We start from the raw sequence: 26,039 nt of genomic DNA, 5'->3' as shown, positions 1-26,039 counted from the left end.
GCTTGGACAGTGGTGGCACACACCTGTAATCACAGCATTCTGGAGGCAGAGGCTCTGAGTTTAAGGCCAGCCCGGTCCACTTAGAGAGACTCCGTCTTGAAAATCAGAAAAAAAAAAGTGTGTGTGTGTGTGTGTGTGTGTGTGTTATTAATTATTGATTGATGGGTACTGCCCATTGTAAATAGTGCCACCCCCTGGGAAAGTGGTCCTGGGTTCTATAAGAAAGCAGGCTGAGGAAGCCATGAGGAGCAAGTCAGTAAGCAGCACACTCCATGGCCTCTGCATCAGCTCCTGCCTCCAGATTCCTGCCTTGCCTGAGTTCCTGTCCTCTCTGCTTTTGATGTTGAAACTATATGGAGCTGAGTGAAATTAAACCCTTTCCTCTGTGTTTTTGTTTATAGTATTTCGTCCCAGCAAGAGAAACCCTAAAACAGAGATACAGTTTTTGGCTTGTGGTGTGAGGGGACGCAGTGCATCATGGGAGAAAAGGCATGGCGGGGGTGAGGGGGGGTGGGGGGGATGCGGGAGAGAGAAGACTGGTGCCCATCCAACTCTCCTGCTCCTTCACCTCCAGTTCAGCGTGGGCACTCAGCCTATGTTCCAGGGGTTAAAATGAGGTCTCCCCTCTGCGATGGTTTGTACAGCTTGGCCCAGGGAGTGGCACTATTTGGAGGTGTGGCCTTGTTGGAGTAGGTGTGTCACTGTGAACACGGGCTTTAAGACCATGGTCCTAGATACCTGGAAGCCAGTCTTCAGAGCGAGATATAGAACTCTCAGCTCCTCCAGCACCACGCCTGCCTGGATACTGCCATGCTCTCGCCTTGACGATGATGGACTGAACCTATGAACCCACAAGCCAGCCCCAATTAAATGTTGTCCTTATAAGAGTTGCCTTGGTCATGGTATTTGTTCAGAGCAGTGAAACCCTAAGACAGCCTCTTCCATTAAGTCTTTCTGAAAGACCTTCAGAGAGATGGCCTGATGTGTGTGTGTGTGTGTGTGTGTGTGTGTGTGTGTGTGTCCTAGGTGATTCTAAACCCAATCATGTTGATAGAACATTAAATATATTTCTGTATCTCCCTTTAACTAACACTGGGTATTACAATACAAAAATGGTTGCCAGGGCTAGGAGTGTGTGCCTTATTGTTTGAGTCTACCATGCAGTTGTTCCTGTGCTTGAACCATAACCCTGAGAAGATATATACATACACATGATGTAAGTGCATATATACGTAGAGCCAATTTGGAAGATAAAGTTTCTCTCTCTCTCTCTCTCTCTCTCTCTCTCTCTCTCTCTCTCTCTCTCTCTCTCTTTCTCTTTGAGGTTTGAGGCAAGGTCTTATTATATAACCCTGGCTGCTCTGAAACTCATGTAGAGCAGTGGTTCAAACCTTTTTATTTTTTTTTAACTTTAAAATATTTTTCTTGTGCTTTGGTGCTTTGCCTGGATATATGTCTGTGTGACACTGTCAAATCTTCTATAACTGGAGTTATAGACCATTGGTGAGCTGCCATGTGGGTGCTGGGAACCGAACCTGGGTCCTATGGAAGAGCAGCCAGTGCTCTGAGCCGCTGAGCCATCTCTCCAACCTCCCTCAGCCTTCTTGGTTTTTTGGTTTTTTTTTTGGATTTGGTTTTTTCGAGACAGGGTTTCTCTGTGTAGCCCTGGCTGTCCTGGAACTCACTCTGTAGACCAGGCTGGCCTCGAACTCAGAAATCCACCTGCCTCTGCCTCCCAAATGCTGGGATTACAGGCGTGCACCACCATGCCCGGCGTCTTTTATTTTTTCAGTTAGAAAAAGTTTTTTTTTTCCTCCTTCTTCTCCGTGTTAGTAAAGTTTTTGTAGTTTTGTCGAAACAGGGTCTCAAGTAGTCCAGGATAGCTCTAACTTGCTGCTAGCTGAGGATGGCCTTGAGCTTCTGAGCATCCTGCTCTCACCAAGGGATGAGAATACAGGTGCCGGGCACTGGGCCTGCTTGTTAGACAAAGTTCTCTCCAGCCCCTCCCTTTTTAAAAAAAGATTTATTTATTTTATGTACATGAGTACACTATAGCTGTGCAGATGGTTGTGAGCCACCATGTGGATCTGGGATTTGAACTCATAACCTTTGGAAGAGCAGTCAGTGCTCTTACCCGCTGAGCCATCTCTAGACAAAGTTCTAAACTGACTCATTGCTTCAGGCACTGGTGGTTTTCTAAAACTTGAGTAACTCGTGTTGATTCAGTTGTGGAGTCTTCTTTCCAGGGATTACTTTAAAAAAAAAATTAGGGACTGGAGATGGCTCAGCAGTTAGGAACACTGGCTGCTCTTCCAGAGGACTGACATTTAGATCTCAGACCCCGCGTGGTATCTTATAATCTCTGTACCTCCAGTTCCAGGGGCTCTATGCCCTCTTCTGACCCCCTTCAAGCACTAAGCATGTATGTGATGCACATACATACATATGTGCAGACAAAACACATGTATGCACACATTTAAAAAATTATGTTTTTTTTGTTTTGTTTTGTTTTGTTTGGATTTGGTTTTTTCGAGACAGGGTTTCTTTGTATAGCCCTGGCTGTCCTGGAACTCACTCTGTAGACCAGGCTGGCCTCGAACTCAGAAATCTGCCTGCCTCTGCCTCCCAGAGTGCTGGGATTACAGGCATACGCCACCACCGCCCGGCTTTTTGTTTTTTGTTTTTTGTTTTTTGTTTTTTTGTTGTTGTTTTTTTTTTTTTTTTTTGAGGGAGGGTCTCATGTAGCCTAGGCTGGCCTCAAATCATTGTGTACCGGAGGGTGACCTCCAATTACCACCTTCCAAGTACTGAGATAACAGGTGAAGAGGTTTGGATTGGTGTGACCCTCACAGGCTCGTGTGTGTGTGTGTGTGTGTGTGTGTGTGTGTGTGTGAATGCTTGGCTATAGAGAGTGGCACTGACAGGAGGTGTGGCCTGGGGGAGGAAGCGTGTCACTGTGGGGTGGGCTCTGAGGGTTCCTAAGCTCAGGCTATACTCAGAGTGGCACACAGTCTCCTGCTTGCAGATCCCAGAACTCTGGGCTCCTTCTCCAGCAGCATGTCTGCCTGGATGCTACCGTGCTTCCCACCGTGATGATAGTGGACTGAACCCCTGCACCTGTAAGCCAGCCCCGATTAACATTTTCCTTTGTAAGAGTTGCCTTGGTCATGGTGTCTGCTCACAGCAGTGGAACCGTCAGACCGCAGGCGTGCGTCATCATAGCATGTTTTGCTCAGGAATGACATCTGCTTTCTCCTTTACTGGGAATCATGTTTTAACTGTAGAGACAACTTCTGGATTAACATAATTATTAATCCACAGCAGTCAAAGCCATGTGTGATGTTCGCATGTCCTGGATACTATCTTAATTCTTGATGCTGTTTCAGAAAGTTAAATGACCAAGCCCACTCAGTCAACAGGGTCTCCAGCACAAGAGCGAGGATTAGACAGCATCGTAGAACGACCCCAGTCAATTCTGAGTCTGAGGCAGGATTAATTTTTTCCAACCTGCTTTTATTCCATTTTAATTACTTGTAGGTACTAAGAGCAATAGTAGTATAATGAGGAACAAGTAAGACAATAAACACAAATAGTCAAGGCAATAAACAAAGTCCAGCGATTGCTCCACAGCGACTGTTGTTTCCCAGGGTGTGTCAGAAAGACCAAAATACCTGAGCCCACTTCTTTGTCCAAGCCCGAAGTCTTGCCTGAAGCCTACTTTCTTTTTTGGATTTGTTTGGGGTTTTTTTTGTTTTTTTTGTTTTTTTTTTTTTCTGAGACAGGGTTTCTCTGTGTAGCCCTGGCTGTCCTGGAACTCACTCTGTAGACCAGGCTGGCCTCAAACTCAGAGATCCACCTGCCTCTGCCTCCCAGAGTGCTGGGATTACAGGCGTGCAACCCCACCAACTGGCTGCCTACTTTCTTTTGTTCCACCCTAAGATTAAAATTCCCGCCTTAACCTACTTCCCTATTATAGCCTAATGGCCTAAAGTCAGATTCCTGCCTGAAGCCCGTTCCTTGCCCCTGGCCAATGTCAGACTCCAGCCAGGCACAGCACCCCAGTAAGGCTCTCTACAGTTAAAGCTGCCTTGTACTGAAGGCCTCTGAATTTGAGGACAAATCCTGGACTGTTAAACGTTGCTTCATTTGTTTGAGACAGAAGCTCATTATGTGGTTGAAGCTCACTTTGAATTTAATCCTCCTGCCTCAGCCTCCAAGTTCTGGGTTTACAGGAATGTCCCCCCTCCACTGACTTTCCTACATTGCCCATGTGACCTGAGGTCATGTTAAAGGCCTTCTCCTACCCGCCTGGCAAGCACAGACTCCTCTCTCTGTCTTCTTGCTTTCTCTATTGTCCCGTGTTTTTCTAAGGTACTGTCCTGGCTAGGGGTCTTCATTGTCACTAGGGACAGCAGCTGACATAATTAGAATGTTCTAGAAGTCTTGGAAGGCTCTTCCTCTCTATACTAACCCCCAGGTTTGTGGCAAAAATGATGTGAATGTCCCCTCCTCTCAGCCAAAAGGGATCAATGTGTGTGACTTGCTGAAGAGCAGCCGATAGGCTGGCCAATCACCTAATTAATTAATTAGTTGATTAATTAATTAATTTGTTTTTTAAGACAGGGTTTCTCTATATAGCCCTGGCTGTTTGTAGACCAGGTTGGCCTTGAACTCAAAGATCTGCCTGCCCCTGCCTCTGAGTGCTGGGAATTAAACAAAAGCCTTATACACCCAGGGCAGCCCTCTGCCCAGTGTCCCGACCTGCAACTCTTGAGTCTTGATGGTGTTTTACTATCTGAGGCAGTGGAAAAACATCTGCTACACTGATTGTTTGTTGTTGGTTTGCATGCAAGTGAGTTGTCTTCTGTAGCCCTGGCTGGCCTGGAACTCACTGGAACCTGGAAGGTTGTAGGCCAGGCTGACCTTGAACTTTCAACCTTCTTTCTGCTTCACCCTCACCAGTGCTGGGCCACTACACTGGGCTTTGTTTATTGTGTTTTCAGGTTTTGAAGACCGTGAAAGGCAGCTGGGGAGGCTCTGAAGCTGAAGAGAAGCCCCGTGCTGAGTCCTGAACTAAGCAACTGTGCCGCAGTGGATATAAATCCTGTTCAATGCTGCAGCCCTGGACACCCAGTGTTAAGGGTCAATCAACTATTCCCGCTTAACTGAGATCAGTGCTTGGTTTGAGGGGAGATTCCTGAACCCTCACAAATCCACGCAAATCTGTGGCCATTGCCTGAAAATAGCAGACACAGCAGAACACCTCAGCTGGGCATAGTGCCACACACATTTAATCTCAGCATCTGGAGGCAGAGGCAGGGCAAGACCAGAATGGTCTACATAGCAAGTTTCAGGATAGTCAGAGCTGCATAATAAGACCTTATCTCACAAACTAAAACGCAGACCACAAACTGTTCAAAACAGAAATTTTGCTCCTGGCACTGGAGAAGCAGTATTCTCTTATAGACTATTGCAGCTTCTGGTTTGCCTCCCAACCCCTTGCATGCACCAGAGATCTACCAACATCTCTCTCATCGTCTTTCATATCAGCCAAAGTAGCCCTGATACTTAGAAAGTACAAACTGGGCCAAGGACATACATGGCTCTGAGAGAACTTGCCAGTGCAGGGCCCAGAATGCAGGTCCCAGCACCTTGTTGTTGTTGGTGTTGTATTTTATTTTTCGAGACAGGGATTCTCTGTGTAGCCTTGGCTGTCCTGTAACTCACTCTGTAGACCAGGCTGGCCTTGAACTCAGAAATCCACGGGCCTCTGCCTCCCAAGTGCTGGGACTAAAGGAGTGTGCCACCACGGCTCGGCCCGGGGCCGGTGACTCACTCGTAATCCTAGTTTATCAAGAATTGGATCCAGGGTCCTCTCAACAACCTGGCTAGTTAGACTAGTCAAACTGGTCATACTGGGTTCAAGTGAGAGACTCCATCTAAATGCAGAGCAGAGTGCCTGGGGAGACGCCAGCACCACACGTTTGTACCCGTGAGGACCTGCACACATGCATGAGAACGCACGTGGGGCTGGGACGGCTTCGGCAGAGGCTCGCCTAGCACAGCATACACAACGCCCCAGATTTGATCCCCAGCACGGTGGCACGTGTTCGTCCTTTCATCCCAGGGATGCAGAGGCAGGAGGATCATAAACTCAAGGTCCACCACACAGCAAGTTCAAGGTTAGCTTGGAATACGTGAAACTTTGTACAACAAACAAAGTGAAATAAAAATGAAAAATTATAAACACAATCATGTTTCTCCTTTATTAGAGAGCCCCCACTTCCGGGGAGCCCAACAAGCCTTGGAAGGCGTCGGCCTCTGCTTGCCTCCCCAGATCTGTTCTGTACTCTTTCAGTCCTCTCCAGCCGAGGGCTGCTGCAGTGGCTGAGTGTCTTCCCCAGACTTTGAATGACTCCAGCACTGCTTCCAGGTCTTCCTCCATTCTGATCCTCAGTAAGGCTCTCCTGATACTGTCTCGTGTTTTCTTAGGTTTCACGTTTATCTAACTGACATCTGTAAGTCATAGGACCAAGGTAAAGGCCAAGATCTCTATTATTTTAACAAGACTTTTATTAGTTTTGTGTGCGCATGTGCATGCGCGTGCATGTGTGCGTGCGTGCGTGCGTGTGTGTGTGTGTGTGTGTGTGTGTGTGTGTGTGTGTGTGTTGGGAAGGGTGATGCCAGAAGAACTTGTTGGATCCCTTGGAGCTGGAGTATCAGGCAGTGCTAGGAAGACCTCAGCTCCTCTGGAGAGCTGCAAGCACTCTTAACTGCTGAGTCATCCCTCCAGCAACTCACAATTATTTTTATCTCCTTTGTTGACAGACCATCATAAGGGTGCACAAAAACTGTGTTTCAAAGCCTTGGATTAACCCCAATGTATAACCCTAACAACTTCCTTTAACACCCACACACCAGCTCATGTTTCTCATTCTGTAACCTGGCACTGGGCGAGGTGTCTGAGCACTGAAGCCCAGAGCCCAGGGTCATTATCAGTCCCTTTGTTGTTGAGAAGAGGGTCTTATGTAGCCTGGAGCTGGCTCAACTTGCTGTGTAGGCGATGATAAACTTGGACTTCTGATCCCCTCACATTCTTAGTTCTTGTTTGTTTGTTTGTTTTTTCAAGACAGGGTTTCTCCGTGTAGCCCTGGCTGTCCTGGAACTCACTTTGTAGACCATGCTGGCCTCAAACTCAGAAATTTGCCTGCCTCTGCCTCCCAAGTGCTGGGATTAAAGGCGTGTGCCACCACAGTCCTGCACATTCTTAGTTCTTGGATGGTAGACTACTATGCTCAGTGACAGGGAAGGAATCTAGGCTTCATACATGCTAGGCAAGTTCTGTACCAACTAAGCTAAACTTCTAATCATGTGTGTGTGTGTGTGTGTGTGTGTGTGTGTGTGTGTGTGTGTGTGTGTTCTAACCATATAAAATATAGACTTTTCTAAGCATTTTATCTATTTAAGACAGGGAGTTACTGTGTAGCCTGTGCAGCCAGGGCACCCTCAGACTTCTTTTTTTTTTTTTTTTTTTTTTTTTTTGGTTTTTTTGATTTGGTGTTTTTAAGGCAGGGTTTCTCTGTATAGCCCTGGCTGTCCTGGAACTCACTCTGTAGACCAGGCTGGCCTCAAACTCAGCCTGCCTCTGCCTCCCAGAGTGCTGGGATTACAGGCGTGCGCCATCACCGCCCGGCCACCCTCAGACTTCTGATGCCACTGCTTCAGTAATGAGCCATCTCCAAGCCAGCCTTGCCTTTCTCACAGAAAATGCATGAAGATTCTGGGCCCTGCTCTCACAGTCTCCACTTCTGGTTTCTGACCAAACCTGGTACGACTGTACTAGATCCTACAGAGTGTGACCCATCTTCTCTCCTCTCTTCTGGAGTTGTAGGGACTGTCAGTGGCTTTAATGTCCACCCTTGCTGTCATTGAGTCAGTTTTCCAAGTTATAACCAGAGCACACATCCACCCACCCTATTGACAATGGCTTCTCTTAGTAGAAATCACACCTGCTTATTTTCTTCAAAATATTTTTCTCAGTGTGATATTTCCATACCTATTTCATTTCTGTCTCAAAAACTAAGGTAGGTACCATAAAGCCCGCAGTTGACCAGGCTGTGCACACCTGTAATCCCAGCACTCGGGAGGCGAGAGGATCTCTATGAATTCAAAGGCATCAATAACTCACAAATAGTCCATATAGCAAGCACCAGGACAGCTAGGACTACACAGAGAGACCCTACCTTAAAAAATCCAAAAGCTCTCTTGATTATTTTTATGTCACCAATATTTGACTCACAGTAGACAATTGATATTTACAAAATGATTATAAATGCATTTAAAAGGAGTTGTTGTTAGGATAAAGAATAGGGGAGGGAGCCGGGCGGTGGTGGCGCATGCCTTTAATCCCAGCACTTGGGAGGCAGAGGCAGGTGGATTTCTGAGTTCGAGGCCAGCCTGGTCTACAGAGTGAGTTCTAGGGGAGAATAGTACTTGCACATGAGAAAGCATATTTTACTTAATTAATTTAAAATTATTTTGAAATTGTGTGTGTGTATGAATGTATATGTAAAGTTGTTCACAGAATTCATAAGATAGTGTAAGATCCCTTGAGGTTGGACTTAGAGGTATTGTGAACTACCCAACAAAGATGCTAGGAACTGAATTCAGGTCCTTTATAAGAACAGAAAGCACTTATAAGTTTTGAGTCATTTCTCTTGCATTTGTTTATTTGTTTTTGATTTAAAAAATTATGGCAACAAGGTCACAGGACCTTAGGCTGGCCTTGAATTCACTATGAAGCTGGGAATTACCATAAACTCCTGATCCTTCTGCCTCCACCTCCCAAGTGGTGGATTTACAAGCACGAATTACCACATCTCACATCTCCATCCAGGTAACAGATAATACACACCACACACACACACACACACACACACACAGACATACACACACTGACACACAACAGACACATAGATACAGAGACACTTACATACACAGACATATAGACACAGAGACACATAGACACAGACATACAGACACACACACAAAGACACATACACAGACACACATACACAGACATATATACAAACACATACACACAGACACACAGAAATAGACACAGACACACAGACATACACACACGCATACACAGATATAGATACAAACACATAACACAGACACACAGACAAAGACACACAGACACAGATATACACACAGACATAGACACAGACACACAGACACAGGCATAGACACAGACACAGGCATAGACACAGACACAGACACAGACATACACACAGACACAGACAGACACACAGACACACAGACAAAGACACACAGACACAGATATACACACAGACATAGACACAGACACACAGACACAGGCATAGACACAGACACAGGCATAGACACAGACACAGACATACACACAGACACAGACATACACACAGACACACAGACAAAGACACACAGACACAGATATACACACAGACATACACACAGACACACAGACACAGGCATAGACACAGACACAGACATACACACAGACACAGACATACACACAGACACAGACATACATACAGACACACAGACACAGACATACACACAGACACATAGATACTGAGACTTAGACACACAGATATAGACACAGACAACAGACATACAGACACAGATACACAGATACAGACACACAGACACACACACACAGGCGCATAGATACAGAGACACAGACACACAAGCACAGACACACAGACACACACAGACATAGACACAAACACACATACATACAATACACAACATAGATGCAAACACACAGACATAGACATAGACAGACACACATACACGCAGACACATACACATGTATGTATGCTTAGTGAAGCAGAGCAAAGATGATTTATTAAGGGAAAATAGAACTCCTGAGAGCAAGAAGCAATTCAAGGAGGAATATCAGGAAATATGTTAAAAAAAATAAGGAAAGAGTTTTCCAAGACTGAGGCTATAGTTTGATGGTAGAGCACTAGGGTATCAAGTGAGAGCCTTGGTTTGACCCTCATAACTGCAAAAAGAAAAAGAATAATACAGTAATACAATAAAAAGCTATCTTATATTTCAATCCTACCAGATTCTGGTAGGATTGAAATATAATAATTTTTTCTTTATATGTTTTCATTGTTAAATAGTTCTCTGTAATTGAGGTAGGGTGTAAACACAATGATATTTACTTTGGAAATACAGATATGAAAATTCCTTGTATTTTTACAGGCTTAAAGTAGAAATATGACTGCTATGAAATACAAAATTTGCAATTTAGCTGAAAACAGATAAGACACTGGCATTCCCATCTATTATAACTGGAGGGGAGCTTCAACCACCAGCTGAAAAAATAAACAAAGGGTCAGCAGGCATTCCCTCAGAACATTCCAGAGCAGAGACTTCATGTAAATGATCTAAAGAGCCAGTGTCTCCTGATTAGAATTCATAGTTGCAAAAATTTGTACAGAACAAAGGACCTGGAAATTAAAGCCGATTGTGGAGAATGGGTTAGGGAACAAGGACATCATGTTTGGGCTCAAAGAAATGGCATCCAGTTTCATAGTCTTAATTTCCCACGAGGTAACAGCTGGGGCTACAAGCAGAGCTCTGGCTCTGTGCTGAGGTGGGTGGGATGAAGAGTCCTGTCTCAGAGTCCTACGCGGCCATTTCACAGGCACCACAGGGGAAGGGTGAGTTTCTACACTGGCTGTACTGTTGTCCTGGCTGCTGAGAGATAACCTGCTTACCCCATTGGGGTCCTACTCTGTAGGTTAAAAAGATCCTTTTCCTGCTGGATCACACTCTACGTATGAGATAAGTATCTAATTTCTGTATCTACTACTTATGAGATAAGATAGTAACTGTCAGGGGCTAGCAAGATGGCTCAGTGGATAAAGGGACTACATGAGCTCAATGACCTGAGTTTTAATCCCCAGAGCTTGTGTAAAGGTGGAGGGAGAGAACTGACCCTAGGATGTTGTCTTGTGATATCCATACATATGCTGTGGCACTCCGTCTCCACACACATATGCACACACAATAATAATAATGATGATGATGATGATGATAATGATAATAATGATAATGATAATAATAAATAATAGCCAGGCTCTGTGTTTAAGAATACCTGGGCTTGGTTCCCAGCACCCACAGTGTGGGTCACAACTATCTGTAACTCCAGTTCCAAGGGATATGATGTCCTCTTCTGGCCTCTGTGGGCACTGCATGCATCTTATGCATAGATACACACAGCAGAATCATAAAATGCAGCTCTCACTGTGCTCCAACTCTGTGGATTAAGTATCTGTGTATTTCATGGTGTGCGGGCTAAATATTCTTCTTCAGATGTGTGGCAGCCAAACTGGTATTTGATCAGGCAAGCATTTTGGGTTCTGTGTTGCTCTTACAGAACTCACTAGAGTAGGTTCACAGGCTTGAAGCTGATTGTGATGTGGGCACATTCCTCGTCAAAGCACGCTGGGTGCAGAGCTGGGTAGGCTTGTCTCTCCTGCTGCCTGGTCTTCCGTGCGTTCTTGAGGGCAACGGGAGGGCTGGGCGTACCATTTGGCTATTGGGTCAGTTGTTGCTGACCAGTTCCCTCTCCGGCAAGTTTTCATTCCTGTACAATTCAAGTCCAGATAAGATTTCCTTTATTTTTAATCATGAATATGAATGTGAGTCTCTCTTTCTCTCTCTCTCTCTCTCTCTCTCTCTCTCTCTCTCTCTCTCTTTCTCTCTCTCTCTCTCTCTCTGTGTGTGTGTGTGTATAGGTGTCCAAAGAGGCTGGAGGTATCAGGTCCCCTGGAGCTAGAGTTACAAGTTGTAAGTTACCTGGTATGGGTGCTGGGAATTGAACTTGGGTCCTCTGCAAAAGCAGTACCCGCTCTTAACAAATGACCCATCTTTCCAGCCATACCCACATTCCTTCTGGGACAGTCTTACAATGTTGCCTGGGCTAAACTTCTACCTGAGCCTCTCAGTTTTCCAAGTACTGAGATTCTAGATGTGAGCCACTGCACCCAACTCTGCCCCACGTGTTCTAATTTTAATTTTATGTATTATTTTTGGGAGAGTTCTTATTCTCTGGTATAGACAAGATTCCTAAACAGCATATATGTTAGACTTCGAGAACACCAGAAAAAGCATATGATGGTCTGCTGGGGGAGGTACCTGAGCTCTGTATGCTAGACTGGTGTGGGACTCATGATGATCCTCCTGCCTCAGCTTCTCCAGTATTGGGGTTACACTCACCATACCATTAGTAGCTGGTTGTTTTAATTTCCCAATGCAATGTAACCATCCCCCTGTTCCATCACTCTGACCTCTAGTTATGTAACTGGACCATGTAGATGTCACTAGTCCTATATTTGTATAGGACTTTAGTTTGTGACCACATTCTTAGACTAAGAGCATCTCCACATGCACATGTGTGCACACACAGACACACACACACACACATTGGCATGCATCTCTTATACTTTGTAGAATAATAAAGGAAACTCATAGTAGCGAATTTTAGAGGGCCAGAAGTTAAGAACATTTTTCAGACTCTTTTTAATTTTTTTTTTTTTATATTTTGAAGCAAGGCTTCCTTGTGTGTCTTTTTTGTTTGTTTGTTTGTTTTTTGATACAGGGTTTCTCTGTATAGCTCTGGCTGTCCTGGAACTCACTCTGTAGACCAGGCTGGCCTCAAACTCAGAGATCCGCCTGCCTCTGCCTCCCAAGTGCTGGGATTACAAGCGTGCGCCACCACACCACCGCCCGGCTCCATTTGTTAATTCTTGAAGCATTTCCTGTGCTGCCAGAATCTTACTGAAGCTTCTCAGCCATTTCTGTGCCCTGAAATGTTTCCTCTTCAGAGTTACAATATTTCCTTTTCCTTTTTCTTTTTGCTTTAAAAAAAGATTTATTTTATTTATTATATGTAAGTGCACTGTAGCTGTCTTCAGACACAGCAGAAGAGGGCATCAGCTCTTGTTACAGGTGGTTGTGAGCCACCATGTGATTGCTGGGATTTGAACTCAGGACCTCCAGAAGAACAGAGCAGTTAATGCTCTTAACCACTGAGCCATCTCTCCAGCCCCAGTATTTCATTTTTCATTTTAAAATTTTTATTCTCTCTCTCTCTCTCTCTCTCTCTCTCTCTCTCTCTCTCTCTCTCTCTTTCTAATTTTCAAAATGTGGTTTTTTTCCTGCAGCCATGGCTGTCCTGAACTCACTCTGTAAACCAGGCTAGCCTCAGACTCAAAGATCCACCTGCCTCTGTCTCTCAGCTAACTTCTGGGATTAAAGGCATGTGCTACTGTGGTCAGTTCATTTTATTAAAAAAAAATTTAAAAGACATTGTTAATCTTGCTCCATTTTGTTTTGTTTTGAGAATTTCCTACATTGGGTACTGTAATTAAGCATTTTATGAGATTTTTTTTTGTGGGGGTATGTTTTGTTATTTGTTTGTTTGTTTGTTTGTTTTTTGAGACAAGGTTTCTTTGTGTAGATTTCTGACTGTCCTGAAACTTACTTTGTAGACCAGACTGGTCTTGAACTCATAGAGACCCTCCTGCCTCTGCCTCCAGAATGCTGTGATTAAAGGCGTACACAACCACTGCCAGGCAGCGTTTTGTTTTTGGTTTTTCCCCATTTATTTATTTATTTGTTTGTTTGTTTGTTTTAAAGGATTTATTTATTTGTTTGGACACACCAGAAGAGGGCACAAGACCCCATTACAGATGGTTGTGAGCCATCATGTGGTTGCTGGGAATTGAACTCAGGACCTCTGGATAAGCAGTCAGTGCCCTTAACTGCGAGCCATCTCTCCAGCCGAGCCTCTTGTGTTTTCAACTGAGGCTTTTGATCCACTTTGGGTTGATTCTTTTTATGTAGACTGAGAGATATAGATCTACTTTTGTGCTAACTTCAGGTGGGTATCCAGCACCATTCATTGAATATGCTTTCTTTTCTCCACTGCACGTGTTTGACGCCTTTGACACCTATCAGGTGCCTGTAATTGTGTGAATTTACGTCTGTCCTTTCCACACACTTTACGGGTCCCCACAGTGGCCTCTGTGCCAGTATTGCAGTCTTTGTCTATAGCCGTGACCTTTCTTCGACTGTCTTTTGTATTTCTTTGTCAGTCTTAGGACTGTTATTTCTATTTCTGTGAAGAATAAAATTGGCCTCTCAATGGAGAGTACAATGCAGATTGTTTTTGGCAAGCTAGCTATTTACACAATATTGACTCTTCCAACCCATAAACACGGAGGCTGCTCCATCTTCTAGTGTCTCTCTCAACATCTTTTAAGTGCTTTTAAAGTTTTTGTTATTCAGGGATTGCAGGATTAGGTTTGTCCCAGTGTGAGAGTTCTCTGTCTCTGTCTCTCTCTGTCTCTGTCTCTGTCTCTCTCTGTCTGTCTGTCTGTCTCTCTCTCGGTCAGCAATTTCGAATGGGATTCTTAGGGCAATTTCTCCCTGCTCTGTTTTGATTTCTGTTGCTATGATAAAACACCTGGACCAAAAGCAGATTGGGAAAGGAAAAGGTTATTTCACCTTACACTTCCAGGTCACTATTGCACCTTACACTTCCAGGTCACTATTGCACCTTACACTTCCAGGTCACTATTGCACCTTACACTTCCAGGTCACTATTGCACCTTACACTTCCAGGTCACTATTGCACCTTACACTTCCAGGTCACTATTGCACCTTATACTTCCAGGTCTTCCAGGTCCATCACTGAAAGAATTCAAGCAGGGACTGAGGCAGGACTCTGTAGACAAGCAGAAATGCTGAGTACGTACTGAGCTTTCTCTCTGTTTCTTAGACAGGGCCCACCTGCCTAGGGACGGGGCTACCCACGGTGGTCTGGGATCTCCCATACCAATCACCATATTTCCTTACATTTCTGACCACAGACCAATCTGATTAACACAATTTTTCAGTTGAGGTTCTGTTGTATTAAATATTTAATTCTGGGTTTCTACCCTGCCTTAGATCATTTAGTTCCTAGATAAAGGACATACAACCTTTATATTTAAAATATAACACGCATTAGAGCTGGGCAGATATCAACCCTCTAAGTTATTTTGCCTACTTCCTTATTGATAACCCGAGATACAGCTGCCCTGTTCTGCCCTGGCTGCTCTCATCCTGTCTGGCCAGCACTCATGGCCATGGCACTTACCCTTAGCATATTTTCTTCTGTCCACCATCTTCTCCCATGGTGGTCTCCTGCCTCACAGCCCAAGCCTGGGGACTAAAGCCCTGCATATCTCTCTTGTGCCCAGCTGTAGGCTGTAGGCATCTTTATTGACCAATCAGGGACAACTTAGGGGCAAGGTTGTACAGCATAACTTGGTATACGTGAGGATCCCTGGTCCCCGAGGGAACCAGGGCCAGTACTTAGCATTTCTATACATACCAACATAATAACAGATCCAACTGCAACATTTCCCCCCTTTTTTTCTAAGCAAAAAGGCTCCTTCTCTTATAATAATAAACAACAGAGTAAAACCAATTATAAAAAATTATTTTAATATATTTATAATATATAGTCCATTCATAATATTTGGCATCTTAGATAAAGTAGTCTAACATCTATCTTATTTTGGAGAGTTCAGAGTTTTTATCAAAATCAATTTCTATCCTCACTTGTATTAGCATCCTAAAAATATGTTCTTAGATCATCTTCTCAAATCCTAAACAACATAGATACCTATCTAGTCTTCAGTCCCATCAGAGGCCTATGAAGGTATAAATATTAGCTGATTGTACAGGAAGTACAAAGGCGGAGCTTCCAAAAATTGTAGAAATGTCAGAGCCAGCTCACTGCCTGGACAGTCCCCAATATTCTGTGTAACCCTAGAGCATCTGCCTTCAGCCTTCTGGCCCAGAGTATCTGACAGACCTTTTGTGAAGCAGGAATTATGGAGGACTTGCTTACCCTGCCTTGGCAGAGTTTGGCAGTCACTTCCCCTGAATGTGTTTGTCCTCTCTGGACAGCATCCTGTCTGCAGGTGAAGTTAGGGCATTTCTTGGCCAGGTGGCCAGCTTTCCACCATTGAAGCAACACCATGTGGAAGCTTTTGATGCTCCTTTCCCAAGGCGAATGGGGCACAGTTAAGAGTTGGCGTGTCTCAGTATCACAAAAAGGATCTTGGTTTTGTTTGTTTGTTTGTTTGTTTGTTTTGGATTTGCCTGCCTCTGCCTCCCAGAGTGCTGGGATTAAAGGTGTGTGCCATCACTGCCTGGCGCAAAAGATCTTAAATTAGTAAAATCATGTTTAAATACCATATTCTGTGAGTCTCTGAGGTTTTCGAAGACTATTTTTCTTATTTGTAACACATCTGAACAAACAAATGTTTCCTGTCTCCACCTACCTATTATCTGTACAATCCAGAATATTTATTTCTGTGATAATCCAGACTAATCCATCTAGCCTGGCCATGAGCTTGATTGATTGCTTGATTGTTAACTGGCATTACTTAGTTATCCTAACAGTTTGCAATAATAGCTATTAAAAGGACTAACAATAAACCTTGTATTTTTAAATGAGTCACATAGGCATAATACCTATACAAGGGTTGAAACATACGAGGTTTCCTCTTCTCAGGTGATTCTAGGTTGTGTCAAGTGTCAAGTGTTGGAGTATGGAATTGCTGCACAAACCACTAAGACACCTATCTCAGTTAAACAGGGCTGATTTATTGAACATACACACCAAGACTGATCAATCAGGGCTGTAGACTAGGCTCTGGAGCTGACGGGGCCTTGAATATTTTTCAGGGCTGGTTTATACAGGCAAAAACCACCATGAGTTCATGTGCAGGTTCAGGAAGCACTACCTGGTGGTCAAGCTATTTGGCTAGCTAGACAGAACAGTTCTAGCTGACCTTAATCTGATTGGTACTAAGTGGACCTATGGTTGTAGAATTTTTTTTTTCCGAGACAGGGATTCTCTGTGTAGCCCTGGCTGTCCTGGAACTCACTCTGTAGATCAGGCTGGCCTCAAACTCAGAAATTGGCCTGCCTCTGCCTCCCAAGTGCTGGGATTAAAGGCGTGCACCACCACCACCCGGCCGCATGTGTCCTTATTACATGCCGGGGAATCCTCTGGGTTATACCACAAGTGGTATAGCGGGGTCCTCAGGTATAGCATCATCCCTAGTTTTCTGAGGAAACGCCAGACTGATTTTCAGAGTGGTAGTACCAGCTTGCAACCCCACCAGCAGTGAAGGAGTGTTCCTCTTTCTCCACATCCTCACCAGCACCTGCTTTCTCCTGAGTTTTTGGTCTTAGCCATTCTGACTGCTGTGAGGTAAAATCTCAGGTTGTTTTTGATTTGCATTTCCCTGATGACTAAGGATGTTGAACATTTCTTTAGGTGCTTCTCAGCCATTCGATATTCTGTTCAGGAAAATTTCCCCTGTGCCCAGGTGCTCAAGGCTCTTCCCCAATTTCTTTTCTATTAGTTTCAGTGTGTCTGGTTTTATGTGGAGGTTCTTGATCCACTTGGACTTGAGCTTAGTACAAGGAGATAAGAATGGATCGATTTGCATAACCCCTAAAGAAATAGAAGTGGTCATTGACAGTCTCCCAACCAAAAAAAGCACAGGACCAGATGGTTTTAGTGCAGAATTCTATCAGACCTTCAAAGAAGACCTCACACCAATACTCTTCAAACTATTCCTTTTCTGTGTTTATACCTTACATTTGCTTTTGTTGTCTTATTGCTCTAGCAAAGACTTCCAGTCCTATATTTAATAAGAGTGTAGAATGTAGGCACCTTTATCTTATTCCTGATTTTGTGGAAATACTTTGAGTTTTCCCCCATTTAGTATAATATTGGCTATAGGAGTGTTATAACTAGCCTTAGTATGTTGAGGTATGTTCCTTTTATTTCCAGTATTCTAAAGTATTTTTATTTTATAACTTTGTCAAATGCCTTTCCTGAATCTATTGAGGTGATCATATGATTTCTGTTTTAAGTCTATTAATATGGTGTATTATATTAATACATAGTGTGTATATATTAATATGGTGCACAGACTGAAACTTTATTATGTCCCTGGAATGAAACCAACTTCACTGTGATATAGTATCTTCTTAATATGCTCATGAATTACCTTTGCAAGTATTTTGTTGAGAATATTTGCATCTGTGATCATCAAGATTAGCTTTATTATGTCCCTGGAATGAAACCAACTTCACTGTGATATAGTATCTTCTTAATATGCTCATGAATTACCTTTGCAAGTATTTTGTTGAGAATATTTGCATCTGTGGTCATCAAGATTAGCTTACAGTTTTCTTTTTTGTTGTGTTTTCAATCTGCTTTTGGTATCAGGATTATATTAGCTTTAGAGAGTGAATTTTGTAATGGTTCTCCCTTTTCTGTTCTGTAAACAGCTTAGAAGTGTTGATATCAAAAATTTCATAAAATTTTGGTAGAATTCAGCACTAAATCCATTTGGCCATGGGCAAACTTTTAATTACAGTATGTCTTCTGAGAGTCCCATCTGTAACTTTAATTTTTTCAAAACTTATTTTTTTGTTTTGTTTTGTTTTTTCGAGACAGGGTTTCTCTGTGTAGCCCTGGCTGTTCTGGAACTCACTCTGTAGACCAGGCTGGCCTCAAACTCAGAAATCCACCTGCCTCTGCCCCAAGTGCTGGGATTACAGGTGTGCGCCACCACTGCCCGGCCAAAACCTATTTTTAATGATGGTTCTTAAATGCTTTAACCTCCCTTTTAGCCCACCAGCCACCAGAGGTAGTGGGAAAGAAAGGATATAGGGTTTGGGGGGAAGTTTAGGATGGTTCTTTGGCGCAACTCCCATCTGCGTTGTCTGTAAATCCGCAGTTCAGTCCACAGGTCAGCAGTGGCAGCTCGATCCACTCACAAAGACAGTCCAAAACCACCTCACACCTCAGTCACAAAGACACCTCAGCAGTCCAGTTTGGCAGAGTGGGGACAGCAAACACAAATCAGCATTGGTCCCAGCAGAGACAGCCAGCCTCAGTCTTGGCTTGAATCAGGAATGGTGACCGGGAGAGACAGCAGGATAAGGTCTCAGCTGTGCCTTTCTCAGTGAAGTAATAATACACAACACACACAAACGTTGTATAGCTAGCTCTATAAGCAAGCCAGCCTCAGCCTCTGTCACTGGCCATGGAGTCCTTCTTATTCTTTCTGCAAACATCACATGTCCTCCATGGGACTGTCTGAGCTGACGTCACTCGGCCAATCCGTCCAAGCCCGTGGAAGTGACAAGAAACTTCAGCACACCACCAAGGGTTTTTTGGCACATCTCTCTCCATGGAGTCCTGACAACTATGCACTGTAAGGCAGATTAATACATGCGTGTTGTTAGCAAAGAATCCTTCATCACGTGTCCTTTCACACGCTTGCTTTAGCAGAACATCCTTTCTCCTATGTCTGCTTCAGCAAAACATTCCTGCTCGAGTTTGCCTTAGTCTTTCACCTGTGTCCACTTTAGTGCTTGCTGTGGAAGATTGGGGCCCTGAATCTAGATGAGCATTCAAAGCTTGTCAAGAGCCCTACCCTTGAGGCACTATCAACCGGTAAACAGTAGGTTACAAAGAACATCTGTGTAGAAAAATATATCATGGAGAACACTTCCCCATGTGTTTGCCTCAGCAAACCATCATTTGGCTGACTCTCCAAAGAACTCTTAAGTTCCCACTTCACCCATCAGCCTTCTCTGAAACACCACCAGGTTTTCCTCTTGCTTTTGTATAACCTGCCTCAACTGTAGGCTAACATGTGCTGTCTGAGGCCTCAGCTACAGGAACACTCCTCCACTGCTGCTGGGAGTGCAACCTTGTACAGCCACCATGGAAATCAACATGGCAGTTCCTCAGAAAATTGGGAACCAATGTGTTTTAAAATCCAACTATACCACTCCTGGGCATATTCCTAAAGGGCACCCCAACTTATTACAAGATGCTTGCTCAAATTTTTTCATTCTTTATTCATAAGAGCCAGAAAATAGAAACAGCCTCGATGTCCCTCAACTGAAGAATGAATAAAGAAAATGTGGCTCACGTATATGATGGAGCTAGCTTTCAAATGCTCATGAAATTCTTCTGTAAAAGTAGCATCATTTTTGCTCCAGTACCCTAGGGGCTCTCCATAGTGATTTGACATTAGAGTTCACCTAGACGTTCTCCGTCACGATTTTTACCACACAGATGTTCTTTGTAACCTACTGTTTACCAGTTGATATTACCTCAAGGGTAGGGCTACTGCCCAATAATCTGTCTTTGAATGCTCGTCTAGATTCAGGGCCCCAAGCTTTCACAGCAAACACTTTCCCCAGACCCCAGGACACTGATTTTGACATATCAATCATGCCAAGTACAGAGACCTGATTTAAGTTTTGTTTTGTTTTTTTCTGTTCTGCCTACAAGAGATGTGAGTCTTCATATAAACTCCAATGAAACCAGATGTGCTATCAATGTCTATGGCCAGAAGTTCAAGACCAGCCTTAGCTATATAGTGAGCTAGAGACCTGTCTGGGTTGCATGATGCTCTGTCTTACAAACAGTCACCAGAGTGCTTGCTGTATAAACACGAGGGCCTGACATGACCTGCATTGATTCCCAGCACTCATACTGTCTTAGTCCTGATACGTTAGAGGAGAGAGTGCTTCCTTGATTCACAATTCCAGGTCACTATCACTGTGGGGAGTCTGGAAGGCAGAACTTGAAGCAGCTAGTCATCTTATATTCACAGACAAGGGCAGAAGCAGCACAGGAAGAGGTGGCTCAGACATCAGAGGTACTTCCTGCCAGACCTGACAACCTGAGTTCGCGTTCTCGAGGACCACGTGGTAGGAGAGCATTGAGTCCTCCAACTTGATCTCTGACTTCCAAACATATGCCACGGCCTGCACCCTTCTCAAAACACATGAATGAAAGGGCCGAGAGCAACGGATGAGTCCAGGCCAGTGCTCAGCTTGCTTTCTCTCTACACAATCCAGGGTCCCTGCCCCCAAACGGTGCCTCAGAAAGTGGATGGGTCTTCCACTGTATTAACACGACGTAGATAATCCCATGCAGACACGCCCACACGCCCCTCTAGATGTCATCAAGTGACCATGAACACCAATCATTGCACACATACAAAGTCCTGCTCTGTGACTTGCACTTTCTATGCAGAATACATAGATTCCTGGAGCTTAATGGCCACCCAGTCTAGACAAATCTGTGATCCACAGGGTTGGGAAAAGATCTGACCTTGACAAACAGGGTGAAGAGGGAGCTATCCCAAAAGCTGGGATATGCTCTTCTAGCTGGGCTGCCTTGTCTGGCCTCAGTAGGAGAAAAAGCACCCAGCCTTGCAGAGACTTGAAGTGTTAGGCTGGGGAGATACGGGGGGGGGGAGCACCCCCTCAGAGAAGAAGGGAAGGGGGCATAGGGAAAGGATTACGGGAGAGAGTGGCCAGGAGTTGGGGGGCAGTGAGCAGGAAGAGGGCCACACAAGGATGTTTACCTCATGGAAGACAGGATGAGGGCCACGTAAGGGACACGTTTTATTCTTCTAGGGCATACTCAAAGTGACCCACTTCTCCTCCGTGATGATGTTTAAGTGCCCATAGCCAGTCATTTTCCAAAATCCCATCAACTGCCAGCCACCCTGAAATACAGGGAGGCTTCGAGGGACATTTCATTTTCAAATCATAATGGAGATTTTCCCAGTTTCATTCTTGACCTTGGACTTTCAGTCTTTTGGCCGCCCGATTACAGTGAGGCACCTGACTCTGTCATCTGTCATTAGTACTTTCCCCAACCTGCCAAAACCCTTAGCTCCTTTCCTGGGTGGTTCATTCCCGTATAGTAGTATTCTATCCAAGTTTATTAGCAAACGATTTAACAGTAGTACTGGGAGCTGGGAGCTGGGAGTGCTCCAGCAGAGGAATCTGCACTGCCAGATGGAAAACATCTGACCCAGTTCCAAAAATCTAATATTAAAGGTCGTTTTTGTTATTGTTGTGGTTTTGTTTTGAGACTGAGCCTTGTATAGCACGGGCTGGTCTCACACTTGGCTTGGGGTGTGGCTGAGGCTAAGCTTTAACTTCAGATGCTCCTGACCTCATTGCTGGTGCTGGCATTACAATTGGATGCAGATGCCGCCACATCTGGCTTTACGCGGTGCTGGGAATCACACCCGGGCCTGTGCTGTCTCCACGAGCACTTCCTTATCTAAGTTACATCCTCAGATCAGGAATCTGTTTCCTCTAGTCATTATTTTTTTAACCAAACTATCTTAGGTTGGGTTGTCTAGGAAACAACTGACATAAAGATTTTTGTGTAGCTTATTATTAATATGTGTTTTCCAACTCTGGAACCACAGTACCAGAGTAATTTCGGAGTGCCTGATACTGTCCAGTTGCTCTTCTTACCCGTCACCGGACAGTCCTCAGATGCAGGCTCCCAGGCTGTCCTCAGGAATGTGTCCTTGGGGGCGGCAGCTCAGTCTGCAGGAAGGCAATTCCCAGAGAGAATGCACACGAGGGTTGTCAGCCTCTACCCTTCCCAGCAGCTGAGGGGCGATCTGGGAGATACACCAGCACTTACCTCAGAGATTATAACTAAAACTGTAACAGAGGATTAAACAAAAGAGGGAGTCAATAGGAGTCACCAGAGACTCCTACATAGGGGACAATAGGAAGAATTGTCAGAGAAATCATGGCTGACTCCTGCAGAGACAGAGGCAGGGGGATCAGGAATTCAAGGTTTATGGCTGTCTCAAGACAGGTAGTCACCAGAAAGAAGGAAGGAGGGAAGCAGAGAGCCATGGGAGTTCTCTGCGGGGCGTGGGGGTTTTAATCCAATGTCGTAGCATAAAAAATGAACGATTCAGGGCAGTCAGGCCCAGCCTGATGTCTTAACACATGGGATACCAGCTCTCAGGAGCTGGCTATAGAAGAGTTACCAGGCGGAGTACAGCCTTAGCTACACACGAGGTTAAAGCTAGCCTGGGCTACAATAACCCATCTCAAAAATAAAAAGCAAACAACCGAACAGGACAAAACTCTATGGCAGAAAGACCAAAAGGTTTAATTTCAGTTCACCCAACAAGTGAGACCAGAGTCCACATCCGTTCATGTTTTCTGAGTCACTAACATTCTTGATTCTATTTTACTCTCTTGAATCTTTGCAGGTAATGTCTTTTTTATCTCTCTCTCAGAGCAGTTGGTTCATAGAAGCTATGCAATGTTGTTTGTGGAAATTTGGTTCTTAACTTTATTATCTCGTACTAGAAAAACTTGAGGCTAGGTGTCATGTGACCTAGGCTAGGCACTGTCTCACTGTGTAGATGAAGATGAGCTTTGGAAGGTTTTGATCTTTCTGCATCCACCTCCTCAGTTCTGGGATCAAAGGAGTGTGACACAGTGCCTGGTTTTCTACTACACTGGAGGCTGAATCCAGCTATCACCTGCTACACAAGCTTTCTTCCACCTGAACAGTACCATCGGCCTTGCAAAAACCTTCCTGTCCACACTGTCCACAGTGACATTATCAGATGCGAGGGTGATACTAGTAATCTATAGATTAACACACATACGCACACCACACACATTCTACACTCATCACACCAAGCACATACCACACACACACACACATACACGCACACTACACACACCACACACAAACATACACATACACATCACATGACATACTATACACACAACCACACACATACCACACACCACACACACACACACACACACACACACACACACACACACACACTAGCCAATCTTAGCTAGCATTCAGGAGGCAGAATCAGGATGGTTGCTGCAGGTTAAAGGTCAGTTTGGGCTATATATTGGTGCTATCTCAAAAGAAACAAATTTACAAATAAACAAGATTCTATTGTCATTCAGGAATTGTCTTTTGTTGGGCAGATTATCTGCTGGTGAATCAGGCTGAGGCAGAAGCAGTGCTGTGTGTTTCAGTTCCCTGCTCTGCGTACACTGCTGGGTTAGGCTTTGTTTTGTTGTTTGGGTTTTGAAAGGTTCTGATGTAGTCCAGTCTGTCCTTGAACCCCTGATGCTCCTGCCTTCTCTGGCCCATGTGTGTAGAGGGGGCATCAGGGGCTGAGGTGCTGGGGATTGAGTACAAGGACTCACATAAACACACTAATTCTACCTCTGAGCTCCACACCCAATCTCACATTTAAAAAAAACAACAACAACAAAATTTTCATGGTATGCCAAGAAAGTTTAATTGAAAACACTCAGCAAATGCAAGGGACGAGACATCATAGAACTACGGCAAACCGGAACTGTCACCTCAGTCTAGGCCTCCAGACTGGTGATTAATTTAAGAAGAAAACCCAGTGAGAAAAGGACCCAGGCTGGGAGATTGTAATCGTTCCAAACAGCCTGGGAGTTTGTCACCAGGGCTCTCACTGAGTCAGAGCACATTGGCCCAACATACTACGAAGACATTGAAAATGATGGCCTAGCAAGCCTAGAGAATGTTGTAGGGAAACCCTGCTTTCTGAGGGGCTGTTGTCATCACAGCCTTTCCCATAGTTAAGAATTAAAAAGCCTGGCAGGTGTGGCTGCTGTGTCACATAAGAGGAGAGAGGCTATGTTTACGTTCAGTGTTCCGACTTATGTACATCTGAAAGATTAGTACCCTGACATTCCCCAAAAACAGTGAGCCTAAGATAACCACCAGAGGACTGGAGAGATGGCTCAGCGGTTAAGAGTACTGACAGCTCTTCTGAAGGTCCTGAGTTCAAATCCCAGCAACCACATGGTGGCTCACACCCATCCATAATGAGATCTGATGCCCTCTTCTGGTGTGTCTGAAGACAGACAGCTACAGTGTACCTACATATAACAATAAATAAATCTTTGGGCTTGGAGCAAGCAGGGCCAGAGGGAACAGAGGTCAGAGGTCCTGAGTTCAATTCCTAGTAACTGCATGATGGCTCACAACCATCTGTACAGCTACAGTGTACTCATATATATATATAATTAATAAATCTTAGAAAAATGACCACCAGAACAGCACCATAGGATCTGGACAGGAGGTAATCTGAGATGACCACCAGTCCAGGGCCATGGAAGCCTGGGGGCGGGGGCAGGGTGTGCAGACGGTGCTCCAGATGATTCCTGCCCCCAGACACTCAGAGACCCCAGATGCCACTATGAGTAGCAAGTGGCGGAGAAATGGAAGAGAAAGAGAAACAGAAGGATGTGGCCACAATGAATAGAGGCAGAACTGGAGACTTAATGGTAGTGAGGAATACCTTAATATGAGTAGCTGGTGATGTCACCTGACCAAGGTAGGTCCTGTCCCGTGCTGCCACCTGGGTCTGTGGCCCTGCAGCACCAGAGGTCTGTTACTACCAAAGGCCACGTGGATATCCCTGGTCTGGGCTGCTGCTGCCCAGAAACATGTTCAGTCTGAGAGCTGTGCAGAACTGGTCCCACTCCTCACCTGGGGATTGTGGAGAGCTGGCCCTGGGATCGTGAGAGCAGGAGAGCTGGCCCAGACCTTCACCCGCTGAAGCACTCTGGAGAGTGGGCCCTGCGCCTTGCCCGTGTAGCACAGGTACCCAGGTACCTGACCCAGCACAGGTAGAGCTGACCCTGGTGGCAGGACATGGGACAGCTGGCCCCTATGGCGCGAGTGTGGGAGAGCTGGGCCTGCCACTTGTCTGTCCTGCAGAGACAAAGACCAGGGAGAGTTTTGTCCCCCTCACTCCTTGCCACCTACAGCAGACAGGAGAGCTGGCCCCAAGAGCATCAGTGTGGAAGAGATGGCCCCGCCTCTCATCTGATGCTGCTGTCAGGAGAGCAGGCCCTGCACCTCACCAGGGCAGCACAGTAAAGCTGGGTTCTGAGTTACTGGTGAGCCGGCTTCTGAGGGCACATGAGTAAGAGAGCCAGCAGACTGACTAGCTAGATTCCTCTGAGGCCCAGTTCCAGGGCTTTGAAATGGCCCAGTCCAACATGTATGCCATCGATGG

At 44.9% G+C, this 26,039-nt stretch overlaps 1 pseudogene; it reads left to right on the top strand.

The window, feature by feature from the left end:
• The first annotated feature begins 24,612 nt into the window (after positions 1-24,612).
• LOC127696919 (uncharacterized) lies at positions 24,613-24,706 on the top strand (annotated as a pseudogene).
• The last annotated feature ends 1,333 nt before the right edge of the window (positions 24,707-26,039 follow it).

The sequence above is a fragment of the Apodemus sylvaticus genome, chromosome 11 (assembly GCF_947179515.1).
Source record: "Apodemus sylvaticus chromosome 11, mApoSyl1.1, whole genome shotgun sequence".
NCBI lineage: Eukaryota > Metazoa > Chordata > Mammalia > Rodentia > Muridae > Apodemus > Apodemus sylvaticus.
Note: the sequence above shows the minus strand (reverse complement) of the source record. Positions and strands in the feature narration are given on the sequence as shown.